The 12,430-nt window shown below is 42.7% G+C and overlaps 1 protein-coding gene across 1 annotated transcript in view; it reads left to right on the top strand.

The window, feature by feature from the left end:
* LOC124596168 (sialin-like) overlaps positions 1-12,430 on the top strand; it is a 146,549-nt gene that overhangs the window by 78,815 nt on the left and 55,304 nt on the right. The gene's annotated exons all lie outside the window — the stretch shown is intronic.

The following is a 12,430-nucleotide window of genomic DNA, read 5'->3' as shown; positions in this document are numbered from 1 at the left end:
TTGGTGGATAAATTCGTAGCGTTTTTGTATTGCAGGTTCCGGTTGATATGGATTTATTTATCAACTTGCATTTTTTATTTGTAGTTCACTGTTGCTATTTGAGTTTACATATTGACATTTTGTCATTTGGAGATAGGGAATGGAGCTGTGAACGCTAGAAAATGGAGTGCCAAGTGGACAAATCAGAACATTTCTGTTTGAGTTCAGTGTAGGGTTGACGGCAGCAACTAGAGGTATATGTGCCTTGTATGGGGATAATGCCATTGGACAGAGCACACTAAGAAAATAGTTTTGTCGTCTTAAGGACGACCGTTTTGACATTCCATGTTCAGAAATACCTTTGGGTTTTGATGAAGATCGCTTATAAATTTATCCACAATGATCATGTAAGTGTACTTGAGAACTGGTAGATACACTACTGGCCATTAAAATTGCTACACTCCAAAGGTGACGTGCAACAGACCCGAAATTTAACCCACAGGATGAAGATGTTGTGTTATGAAAATGATTAGCTTTTCAGAGCATTCACACAAGCCTGGCGCCAGTGGCGACACCTACAACGTGCTGACATGAGGAACGTTTCCAACCGATTTCTCATACACAAACAGCAGTTGACCGGCGTTGCCTGGTGAAACGATGTTGCGATGCCTCGTATAAGGAGGAGAAATGGGTACCATCACGTTTCCGACTTTGATAAAGGTCTGATTGTAGCCTATCGTGATTGCGGTTTATCGTATCGCGACATTGCTGCTCGCGTTGGTCGAGATCCTATGACTGTTAGCAGAATATGGAATCGGTGGGTTCAGGAGGGTAATACGGAACGCCGTGCTGGGAACCAACGGCCTCGTATCACTAGCAGTCGAGATGACAGGCATCTTATCCGCATGGCTGTAACGGATCGTGCAGCCACGTCTCGATCCCTGAGTCAACAGATGGGGACGTTTGCAAGACAACAACCATCTGCACGAACAGTTCGACGACGTTTGCAGCAGCACGGACTATCAGCTCGGAGACCATGGCTGCGGTTACAATTAACGCTGCATCACAGACAGGAGCGCCTGCGATGGTGTACTCAACGACGAACCTGAGTGCACGAATGGCAAAATGTCATTTTTTCGGATGACTCCAGGTTCTGTTTACACCATCATGATGGTCGCATCCGTGTTTGGCGACATCGCGGTGAACGCACATTGGAAGCGTGTATTCGTCATCGTCATACTGGGGTATCACCCGGCGTGATGGTATGGGGTGCCATTGGTTACACGTCTCGGTCACCTCTTGTTCGCATTGACGGAACTTTGAACAGTGGACGTTACATTTCAGATGTGTTACGACCCGTGGCTCTACCCTTCATTCGATCCCTGCGAAACCCTACATTTAAGCAGGATAATGCACGACCGCACGTTGCAGGTCCTGTACGGGCCTTTCTGGATACAGAAAATGTTCGACTGCTGTCCTGGCCAGCACATTCTCTAGATCTCTCACCAATTGAAAAGGTCTGGTCAATGGTGGCCGAGCAACTGGCTCGTCACAATACGCCAGTCACTACTCTTGGTGAACTGTGGTATCGTGTTGAAGCTGCATGAGCAGCTGTACCTGTACACGCCATCCAAGCTCTGTTTGACTCAATGCCCAGGCGTATCAAGGCCGTTATTACGGCCAGAGGTGGTTGTTCTGGGTACTGATTTCTCAGGATCTATGCACCCAAATTGCGTGAAATGTTATCACATGTCAGTTCTAGTATAATATATTTGTCCAATGAATACCCGTTTATCATCTGCATTTCTTCTTGGTGTAGCAATTTTAATGGCCAGTAGTGTATGATGGACTGTGATCATTCCATCATCGTGAAAGATTTGCATTCAGTGGGGAAGGATAAGGAATTGGATGTATGTCCCTACGTGCGTCTCTGCTTGCTCGTCATCACTTGGTACTTGACCAACAGCGACCTTTCCAATCCTGTATCGTTACTGGTGACGAGAAATGGTGTCTTTATGCTAACATAAAGAAAAGAAATGAATGGTTGAGCCCAAACAAAGCAGCAACTCCCAATACTATGACTTACACACATCGACGAAAGGTAATGTTACGCATCTGGTGAAACAGCGACGGTGTGGTGTACTACAGATTGCTTTCCCGAGTTGTAACCATCGTTGCTGACATTTATTACTAGCAACTGAGACGTCTTGCAGACGCAGTCCAAGAACAACGACTAGGAAGGCTGCGCGGAGTGATGCTACTCCACAACGTCCGCCCGCATTCTGCTAAACTAGCAAAAAATGCTACACGGGAGCTGGGTTGGGAAGTCATTCCGCGCCCAACTTTTGCCCCCGATCTTGCGCCCTCAGGTTTATATATTTTCCTCTCTCTTACGAACAACCATCAGAAAATTTCCCGTTTTGGATGAAAATGTGCTCCGAACCTGGCCCGAGGAGTTTTTCGCGTCAAAACCACGTGAGTTCTACAGTCGCTTAATCAAAAAGTTACTCCAGCGTTGGCAGACTGTTGTAAATAGTGACGGATAATATATTACTCATGACTAAAGTCTGTGTTACATGTAAATGATGTGTTTATTAAACTTATGGAAAAACCATATGAACTTACGCACCAAACCATTATATGGTTACTAGAAAAGTAGCGGTCTAATTCTTCTGAAAGCTGCAAATTACCAAACGAATCGCAGTAATAAACTCTATTTTGGATTGTTCTTCTAACATACGACGCCCAGAGAGTTTCAGGTCCTCCCTCAATGTCGACACGAACACTCAATGGAGCTTTGCGATGGTGAACATTTTGACGAATCTGAGCCGATCGACATTTGTAAGTGGTCTGTTGGTCAGTATAGCTATTAGTTTTTTAATGAACAATCCAAAACCTTTCCTGTTCAGTTTTAAATATAGTCCTTTCCCAGTATCCGCAGATACCACAAATTATTTTCCGTTTATGTAGCTGCTGCGGCGTGTTTACCGCATCTTTTCACTGTTCTGGTGAAAGCTGCCACGCTTCCGGCTAGGGAAGCAACCACTGAAAGCCAGTCAAGGCTGGAATTAAGAACTGGAGGATTCCATCTGATGTACTCGGCAGTTTTAATCAGTTTTCCTTTTGAGGTTCTTTTAGCTGCAGCCAGTGATAACTGAATACTTTTTTTAAACACCCTAACTTGCCCTCTTTCTTCTGATCCTTGTTCTTCAGCAGGTGATGAGCGGCATTCATAACTCGACTGAAATTTAACCCTACACCCAATTTAAGTTTTGCGCACATAGCTTTATCTATAAAAAGCGAGGAGATTTGCTAAGCGATACCGATATTCCTTCTTGAATATATTTCCTTGGCTCAGATGTTCTATCTGCAGCATGACGTTCTGGGAGATACTTATTTCCTGCACATCTGATTCAGTGACATCTGCAGGTCTCGTATAAAAGACTGATACCCTTGCCGCCACTTGCAAGACGTTTCTCAAACTTAATTTCAGGTCCACAGTAGTTGTATGTGGGGATATGAAGTTCCATTGGCAGGGTATCGAAAATACCACTACTTCGGCTGACGTGCTTCCTATCATGCCTGTGCCGGCCGTGGTGGCCGAGTGGTTCTAGGCGCTTCAGTCCGGAACCGCGCGACTGCTACAGTCGCAGGTTCGAATCCTGCCTCGGGCATGGATGTGAGTGAGTCCTTAGATTAGTTAGGTTTCAGTAGTTCTAAGTTCTAGGGGACTGATGACCTCAGATGTTAAGTCCCATAGTACCCAGAGCCATTTTTTTTATCATGCCTGTTATGCAGCTGCGGTATTTGAGGTTTCCGCACCTTGCGATATTGCAAAGCAGTGTAGTGCACCGAAATGTTATGCAGTGAAGAGAATCCTAACCTCTTAACAAGATCTTTTTTCCGCCATCGCCTTAAGACATGTTCTATGAGTAAGACATGTCGTTCACTGGCTCTCACTTCTGTGTAAAAGCTACCAGCAATTTCACTCCTGCTGCTATCATTTAAGATGTAAGTTCTGTCACTTTTGCGTTGCATCTTGGAATCTCTCTTGAGCAGTTTGAGAGATACGATTTCTCAAACACTGTCTTGCGTTCTGAAATATGTGCACGATTACCAACATAAATTCCTTTTTGTGTGGATCTATCGTTTTGATGCGATTGTAAACGGTATTTGGAAGCTTGTTATCATGCACATCAGTTGGTTTGGTTTTTATTGTACTGTGGATTGAACAGTTGCCCATGTTAATAATTTGCGGGTGGACAGATGTCCGTTTGGAAGAACTACAAAGATTAAGACAGAACTATACATACCATTTTGTTGTTCCAATCAAATGCTCCACAATACATGCTTTCACCTGAGAGAATGTCGATATGTGATGTATTCCATACCGTTCCATTACCACATCGAAATATCTATTATAGAACTCACCAACATGATAAATTTGTAGAGTGTGTGGGAGGCAGTTGTTTCTCATCTATAATAGTTGTAGAAACACGGGTGCAACAGCCTTTCCCATCTTTGTTCTTACAGGCAGAATCTAAGAAAATTGCGAGAGTGCGTCAATATTTGAAAGATTTATTCTCCTGTGAATATTGTCTCATATTTACGAGATCTGCCTGCCATAAGTCATCCAAATCTCGAAATATAACCTGCCTATGTGCGATGTCTTGTACTCTGGTTTACGGAGTTCTTGAAAATCTGTCTCGATTAATATGCAGTACTACGTATTTCTGTAAGCTCTGAAATTATAGAAATGATTTCATTCAAATGTACTGTATTCTCAGCTGCAGACAACGCTGTGAGCAGCCGTAATTGTTCAACAATTTCGTTGAGATCATTGTAATAGATGAATTGTGGGAGGGGCTGTTGTTAATTTTTTTTGCCCTAAATGTTGATAACGACACTGTCACGTATGTCTGCTAACACAGGTTCTATAATATTTTTGTATAGGGTCCGGAAAGAACATCTCCCGTATTATTACGAATAAGCAAACGAAGATACAGAGAAAATACTTTTATTTCTGAAAAACAAATGTATGCAATTTTACATTAGCTGGTTTTTTAAATTATATCCGGTAAGCAGCGTCCTCCACTGTTGACACACTGAAGAAGCCTTTCCCGGAAGTTGTCTATAGTTCATTGTGGAATTGCCAGTGGAATGGCAGCCACTTCCTGGGTGATTGCCTGCTCAAGCGCTTGCATAGCTGTGGGGCAATGTTTGTACACTTGAACCTTGCAGCGCCCCAAAGAAAAGAATTACAAGATGATAAATCGTGTAACTTCGGGTGTCAGGCAATGTCTCCTCGAGAAGAGCCGTCTAGAAAACAACTCTATCAGAATTTATACATCTACATCTACATCTACATTTATACTCCGCAAGCCACCCAACGGTGTGTGGCGGAGGGCACTTTACATGCCACTGTCATTACCTCCCTTTCCGGTTCCAGTCGCGTATGGTTCGCGGGAAGAACGACTGCCGGAAAGCGTCCGTGCGCGCTCGAATCTCTCTAATTTTACATTTGTGACCTCCTCGGGAGATATAAGTAGGGGGAAGCAATATATTCGATACCTCACCCAGAAACGCACCCTCTCGAAACCTGGACAGGAAGCTACACCGCGATGCAGAGCGCCTCTCTTGCAGAGTCTGCCACTTGAGTTTGCTAAACATCTCCGTAACGCTATCACGCTTACCAAATAACCCTGTGACGAAATGCGCCGCTCTTCTTTGAATCTTCTCTATTTCCTCCGTCAACCAGACCTGGTACGAATCCCACACTGATGAGCAATACTCAAGTATAGGTCGAACGAGTGTTTTGTAAGCCACCTCCTTTGTTGATGGACTACATTTTCTCCCAATGAATTTCAACCTGGTACCCGCCTTACCAACAATTAATTTTATATGATCATTCCACTTCAAATCTTTCCGCACGCATACTCCCAGATATTTTACAGAAGTAACTGCTACCAGTGTTTGTTCTGCTATCATATAATCATACAATGAAGGATCCTTCTTTCTATGTATTCGCAATGCATTACATTTGTCTATGTTAAGGGTCAGTTCCCACTCCCTGCAACAAGTGCCTATCCGCTGCAGATCTTCCTGCATTTCGTTACAATTTTCTAATGCTGCAACTTCTCTGTATACTACGGCGTCATCCGCGAAAGCCGCATGGAACTTCTGACACTACCTACTAGGTCATTTATATATACAGGGTGATTCAAAAAGAATACCACAACTTTAGGAATTTAAAACTCTGCAACGACAAAAGGCAGAGATAAGCACTATCTCTCGGCGAATTAAGGGAGCTATAAAGTTTCATTTAGTTGTACATTTGTTCGCTTGAGGCGCTGTTGAGTAGGCGTCAACGTCACTTGATGCTAAGATGGCGACCGCTCAACAGAAAGCTTTTTGTGTTATTGAGTACGGCAGAAGTGAATCGACGACAGTTGTTCAGCGTGCATTTCGAACGAAGTATGGTGTTAAACCTCCTGATAGGTGGTGTATTAAACGTTGGTATAAACAGTTTACAGAGAATGGGTGTTTGTGCAAAGGGAAAAGTTCTGGACGGCCGAGAACGAGTGATGAAAATGTAGCACGCATCCAGCAAGCATTTGTTCGCAGCCCAGGAAAATCGACTCGCAGAGCTAGCAGAGAGTTGCAAATTCCACAATCAACTGTATGGAGAGTCCTACGAAAAAGGTTAGTTATGAAACCTGAACGTCAACTACCCGAGGCGATGGATCGGCCGCCAGGCAGCCCGTGACAGAGCACTTCATCACTGGCCTCCAAGAAGCCCTGATCTTACCCCCTGCGATTTTTTCTTATGAGGCTATGTTAAGGATATGGTGTTTCGGCTACCTCTCCCAGCCACCATTGATGATTTGAAACGAGAAATAACAGCAGCTATCCAAACTGTTACGCCTGATATGCTACAGAGAGTGTGGAACGAGTTGGAGTATCGGGTTGATATTGCTCGAGTGTCTGGAGGGGACCATATTGAACATCTCTGAACTTGTTTTTGATTGAAAAAAAACCTTTTTAAATACTCTTTGTAATGATGTATAACAGAAGGTTATATTATGTTTCTTTCATTAAATACGCATTTTTAAAGTTGTGGTATTCTTTATGAATCACCCTGTATATTGTGAAAAGCAATGGTCCCAAAACACTCACCTGTGGCACGCCAGAGGCTACTTTAACGTCTGTAGACGTCTCTCCATTGAGAACAACATGCTGTGTTCTGTTTGCTAAAAACTCTTCAATCCAGCCACACAGCTGGTCTGATATTCCGTAGGCTCTTATTTTGTTTATCAGGCGAAAGTGCGGAACTGTATCAAACGCCTTCTGGAAGTCAAGGAAAATCGCATCTACCTGGGAGCCTGTATGTAATATTTTCTGGGTCTCATGAACAAATAAAGCAAGTTGGGTCTCACACGATCGCTGTTTCCGGAATTCATGTTGATTCCTACAGATTAGATTCTGGGTTTCCAGAAACGACATGATACGCGAACAAAAAATGTGTTCCGAAATTCTACAACAGATCTACGTCAGAGATATAGGTCTATAGTTTTGCGCATCTGCTCGACGACCCTTCTTGAAGACTGGGACTACCTGTGCTCTTTTGAGTGATTGGTCTGTTTCCAAATATTGCAACTCCAGCAATTGCAGCTTCTATCAGATTGACTTATGTGCTTCAACGAGTTAATGTTTTGGCGACATGTTGTTCCATACTAAGCAAATTTTGGAATAATATACAACTTATGTACACTTCCATTTGCCTTTTTTGAATTGTATCTACCTGTGCAATTAACTAGCTTGTGTTCTTTCTTGTTACACCAACCCTTGCAGTTAACTCGTTGATTAACGTCAAAGTGGTTTTAGAATAAGTCTTTAATTCCTTGATACTTTTGTTGAGTGCTTCAAATCTAGTACTATGATGTTTAACACTGTCGTTGAGCGTCTGAATTTTCGCATCAACCTGACTGTGGGTGCGAAATTGTCCATACCATAGAGTATAATGACGTAACTACCCTGTTGTTTCACTATATACACACACGCCATCATCTTTTAAAACCATCCTGCAAGTTCCGAGCTTCATACAACTGGTTCATTTTATCGATAACTACAAAGCTATGCTGTGAATGATCCCAGCAGTCTCTACACGAAGTTGTAATTTCATTGGATGTCATGTCAGTTTGTAATGTACCTGATAAAAGTGTTTTAAATTTATATTACCCTGTTTGAAGGCAACAATAAGGTTTGATTTCTGTCTTATCAGTTGCTTTGGTATCCTTGAATATGTCTGGCAGAGGTAGAATATATTAACACCTTTATGCCAGGCAAAACAGGAGTATTTGCGTATTTTATGCAGATTTTCCACTACGACATCGTCAAATATGAACACTGTACATACTCTTTCATTTAGTGGGATGTCATAACTTTGTGTTTGGATGTAAGTCATGTGTGTAGTACAATGAATACCTGAAGGTATTTCCTCAAGCACAGATACTTGGGTTCAAACAATGTTTTTGAATATATTTTATATACGCACGTTCCTGAAGCGAACACCATCTGGATGCATTAGCATGGAAATGACGACATTCGCTTTCCCAGAAGCCAATGGACCAGCACTAATCGATTTGACAGTATTGGGCAGTCGTGCCCCATTATTGTTATTCACATTTCAAAAGTATTCTCAGACCAATCAGTTGCAACGAAGTCCATCTGAAGAGGATGCTTTGTTCATCCATTCATGTGGAATACTACATGAGTACACTATCATACAGGGTTTTTTTCAGGATAAAAGAAGAACACAGATATCACATACGTGCTTCATTTCTTTTAAAGGTAGCTGGAGATATATAACACAGTCAAATAAAATCGCAATTCATGCCTACATCAAGTATTGTCAACTCTTACATAATTCCACATATTGACATGCAATACACATCGTAACATTGAGCTACATATTCCTCTGTGGGATTCCTGTAAACTGATCCACAGTGTTTCATAGAAGCTATAAACATAAGGCTGCCAACTAAAATCTCTGGTCGAGTGTGTGTCGTATGTAAAAACAACTTCACACTAAATTCTTGAGGGTCTGTTCCTACATGTGAGGTGATACTGTTTCGTTAAAAATTTTATTGTTCATCGGAAGTCACCAGCACTGATCTTGGGATTACCTAGCATCACCCGAGTACACAAGCCTGCAGTCGGTACTGAGATGTCACAAAGCCTGCACCACTCTGTAAGGGCTAATATTACTTTTCTACCACAACAACATGGGTTTTCAAAAATCACTGCTGCTGAGAGGCTTTCTTTAGGAGGTACTCTACAATATCATCTGGAAAAAGGAAACAGGTTAAATCACACACCTGAAGTACACTACACCTATATATATATATGCGCAAGAACATTGATGATTTTTACATGATGTTGATGGCTTACGTGGAGCCTGATGTTTCGTGATGGTAATATTATCTCGCCGATCATATACAGCTAACTGAATCATTAATTGTCGACTACATATACTTATTTGGCAATGCACTGTTGGTAACTTCGTGAAAGAAAGTTTGTGATCGATGTCTTGCAGCTATGTGCGAGGGGAGGAACCTAATGTTAGAATCTTTGCTAGGATTGAAGATTGTGTGTTGAATGTATGAAATGGACCTGTTACCATAACTCCGTGTGAAACATACACTACACCTATCAGAAGACTTAAATCACTTTTTAGTTGACGACAGTCTAACAGAAACGCTATTAATGTATGATCACCATCTTCAAGCTTCTGGATGAGTTCTACAAACTTTGAATTGATGTATTCATTTATTACATGTGAATTTTCAGTTTCTATTATTTGACGAATTGTTATGCTCTGATATCTCCAGAATTTGTGCATAAAGTGGAATACTGAAATTTTCGTGGGTCTGCTACAAATAGCGCTGAAGTTTTATGGAAATTCCTGTTGAGTGTATAATAGGGAAGGAGGAAGCATGTCGAGCTTTTTTACATGTTGTCAGGTATACAGTACACACACACACACACACACACACACACACATATATATATATATATATATATATATATATATATATATATATATATATATATATATAGTTGTTAGTCTGATTATTGCCTAAATATCACATGATAGTGGGTAATATGAGTGGTTTCCATGCTGTAGAGTAGCAGAGTGCAGGATGAAAGTATGTAGAAATATCTGGCAGGTTTAGACAAACATCCTTTGTCTTAATACGTTTCTAAGTGCATTTGGAGCTAGGTTACCTATAAATGAGGTAAAACCCAACATCACAAATGGAAGGCAGGCTACGACACATTTGCGATTCCAGTCATGCATGAGCACAAATACCTATCAGCTTAATCATACACCCTGACCAGCACAGCATGGTGTCAGTGCCCCCAATTGATAATTCAATGGCTGTGCTGTCAGGATGTGACCAAGGTAGGTATGTGTGCTGAGTGACAATTACTGTGATGTCACATGGTGCCTCCAATAGTCCTTATATGCAGGATGGTGGCCAGAGTGGTGCGGTACACAGCTCTGTGGGTGACATAACAGTCCCACATGGGGTTGTGTTAGAGCCTGACACTAATAGTAGTGGTTGCGCAATGGTAACGCTACGGTACTGGCAGCCAGAGTGATGACTGGCTAGCCTGTTGCAGCTGGCGACCTATGTGTATGGCTGCCATCTGAGCAAGTAGTGGTAATGGCTGACTCTATAGAGGCAATGAATCATGGCACATTTTGCTGCAGAGCAGTGCAGATGCTCGCAGATAGGGGAGGGGGTGGTGCAGGGGCAGGCAGCGTGGAGGGCCCTCCCCACCCCCATCCCCTCAGCATTTGTTTAAAGATGCCGTTGTTCCTACTACACAGTATAGAGTTTGGGCCTTAACTTACGATGCCGTATGACCTATGTGCTGGCCAAACATAAACAGTTGTTTAAGCAGGGTGGAACTGCTTAGCTTAGGATAGGCAGGATGGAATTCCACAATGACCTGACTTTATAAACAGCCCTAGAGGCCTCTAAAGGCCTTTCCTTTGTCCTAACACCTCAGCTTCTGATGTCGGAGAGGTGTGTCAGTCTTACAGATAAATCTGTGCTTATCACAAGTGAGCTTCTTCCACAGTGATGTCAGGGAAAAACCCACTGGCCATTTTGAATTCTGTACTTGGCACAAGTGACCTAATTCCCCCAGCATAACAATGCAACATCTTGGATTTCTTAATTCGTGCCATTTTATATTTAGGATAAGAGTTCTACATCATAGTAGTGAGGGGAAAACGCTGCTATTTTTTAATTTCCTCCCATTTTGTACATAGCGCAATTGGCCTTTGTTAGAGGGGAAAGGGGAGGAGGGTGGGGAAATCCAATGACTCATCAGTGATGTTGTTTGTGACCTTCTTTATACCAGAACTCCCACTGCCTACCTACTACCACTTGTTTTCCATCCCCTTTATCCTCATTGCTTCCAACTTATCTAAAACAATTTCGTGACCGTCAACTAAACGCAGATCCGACGCAGCGTATCACACAGAATACGAATCGATTAATCAAGGCGTCTTCTCTGCCGGCGGACATACAGAGAAACCTGCGCAACAAAGAAGCCCTACCGCCTCGGCTGTATGGATTACCCAAGATCCATAAGAACAACGTTCCACTAAGACCGATTGTCAGCGCTCCTGCCTCACCGACGTATAAACTGGCAAAACCTGATCAGCTTTGATGTTGTTTCTTTGTTTACGAAAGTGCCACTCAGTGACGCTCTGGAGCACATCGGTTCCATTTTCCCGCAAGACATCACAACGCTCTTCCACGCATGTCTCAGCACGAGCTATTTCACGTGGAATAGCGATTTCTACCAACAGCTGGAAGGCGTCACCGTATGTAGTCCTCTTAGTCCAATGGTGGCCAACTTCTTTATGGAACAATTCGAAGCACAGGCACTGGACTTTGCGACTTGCAAACCTAAGGTGTGGTATAGATACGTCCATGATACTTTCGTTGTGTGGAGAAATTGTGAAGAACAGCTAGCTGACTTCCTAAGACACTTGAACAGCCTCCATACAAACGTAAAATTTACTATGGGAGTAGAAAAAGACAAAAAACTGCCATTTCTAGATGTGCTGGTTACAAGGGATGGCGAAAACCTGGGACACAGCTTATATAGAAAACCGACACACACGGACCGATACCTGCACAAACTATCAAACCACCACCCGAGCCAGAAAAGAGGCATTATTAATACGCTCGTAACGCGAGCAGGACGAATATGTGAGCCGCAGCACCTCAGACACGAAATGCAACACCTGGAAAGTGTTCTGAGGAGCAGTGGGTACTCACCAAATTATATTAAAAGTGTAACAGAGCCAAACACTCGGCGCAGTAAGGAATCAGAAAAAGAAATGTCGGGTGCGGCCTTTCTGCTA

Source organism: Schistocerca americana, chromosome 2 (assembly GCF_021461395.2).
Source record: "Schistocerca americana isolate TAMUIC-IGC-003095 chromosome 2, iqSchAmer2.1, whole genome shotgun sequence".
NCBI lineage: Eukaryota > Metazoa > Arthropoda > Insecta > Orthoptera > Acrididae > Schistocerca > Schistocerca americana.
The sequence above is the reverse complement of the archived record's forward strand: the minus strand, read 5'-3'. Positions and strand labels throughout refer to the sequence as shown.